We start from the raw sequence: 1689 nt of genomic DNA on the forward strand, positions 1-1689 counted from the left end.
TGAAGTAGCCGAACTCGGCAAGCCACTACATCTACATATTACCCGCCAAATTAAAGTTGAGTATTTTATTTGGAGCCACAATGAATGCAGACGTCTAGAACACTTCTTTGCCTGTTTTGCCGGTGCCTCTGACACCTCAGGTTACAGTTGAGTTTATAATTTTATTTAAGAGCTGTTAGAACGTCCTGCATCCAGGCCAACTCTAACAGCTCCATCTGTAAGCTTAACCGGCGGCGTGTTCCTGGAAGAAGAAATCGTGAAGGGATTTCCGGTGATAAGGAAGCGGGGGGGCAGGCTTTCTCTGTCAACCCCATGGCTGGTATGATGGAAGCATCTACGTCGACCATCGAGCCAATCCACTGAGGGTCGACAGTAGCGTTCGTATTCTCTCCAGTGGATGGAGGAGAATGACGAGTTTGTTCTCTGACGTGAGAATGACGGATTTCCATCGGTCCGAGGAGGAAAGTTGGAGGTCTAAGGTCTAGCTAGCTAGAACTGGGGTGTTGGGTTTCATGGCTAGCGTTCTCACTTGCCACCTCCTCGGCTCCTCTCGTCTTCATGGTTGATCGCATTCAAATATTGCTTATCGGATTAAGAACGAGAAAAGAAAAACAGTGATTTTGTAATTATAGAACTCGATCAGAACCAACATCACTCAAAACCAGAAACCAACACTGAGAAAACAGAACAAGACTAATGACAACAGCAAAAGAACTTAGAACCCGAACATTCCTCCCTAGAACGTAGCTCTACGTGTCTTCTGGCCTAACCCATAACCTCCACACCGGTCAGAACCAGGCCAGATGGAGACTGCACCGGCGACACCACTTGTGGAGTTGGAGGAGGAGCGATTGCGTCGCAGTAGTCTCGGAGTATGTCGCCCTCCTCGGCAGTAAAACCGAGTGAAGTAAGCATGGAAGGCCAGCACTGTCGAGTGATGATGCGGATGGATCGACAGCAATCAAGGCCGAGATAAGCTTCACCGTTCAAGAAGAAGAGGATTATTTCGTTGCTGCATGATCGCAGCTCAAGGAGTGCAGTCAAACAATCCACTATGCCGCCTTCTCCAACCTCGAGTCGTGCAGCGAGGTTGTACCCGGGCTGAAACGGCAGTTGTCTCGCTCCCGCCGTGGAAATTCCAATGACCATGAGCCATGAAACCGCTAAAACCACTGCCATCTTGTTGAGAGCCATGATTTCCGCTAAATCAAACCAGAGAGAAAGAAATCAGAGATGGGTTTCTGCTAAAGCTTGTTTCAACCCGTCGAAGGCCATGACTTTATATAGGCACTGGAAGGGAGGGAAAGAGGCGTAGTAATTTATTTTGCTAATGGTGGGAATTTATTTTCCAAACTTCCCGGCCGTTCACTGAGGACGTGGGTTTCGGGCCTTCCGGCATCCCTGGATAATTGATATTGATTAGGCGTTGGATTTCTAACGTCGCCGGTGAGAATCCAATCAATAGTCAGTAATAATATAACTAGTTAAACATTAAACGATTTCATTATTAGTTCTTTGTTTCTCCCTTCGCATTCGTACTCAGCAGAAGTCAGAAGTCGAAAGACCTTTTTGTTTCTCCCTTCACGTCGGCGATTCCTCAGGACGCCGATTAATTTTTTGTTTGGTAGCCGATCTTCTTGATTCTTGAAAAATCGTTGAAAAAACGACCCCTGAAATCAGGCCCAAAGG

At 47.1% G+C, this 1689-nt stretch overlaps 1 pseudogene; it reads right to left on the bottom strand.

The window, feature by feature from the left end:
* Positions 1 to 651: 651 nt before the first annotated feature.
* Positions 652 to 1194, bottom strand: LOC104609906 (egg cell-secreted protein 1.4 pseudogene; annotated as a pseudogene).
* Between the last annotated feature and the right edge of the window lie 495 nt (positions 1195 to 1689).

This window comes from Nelumbo nucifera, chromosome 1 (assembly GCF_055504915.1).
Source record: "Nelumbo nucifera cultivar China Antique chromosome 1, China Antique-T2T, whole genome shotgun sequence".
Taxonomy (NCBI): domain Eukaryota; kingdom Viridiplantae; phylum Streptophyta; class Magnoliopsida; order Proteales; family Nelumbonaceae; genus Nelumbo; species Nelumbo nucifera.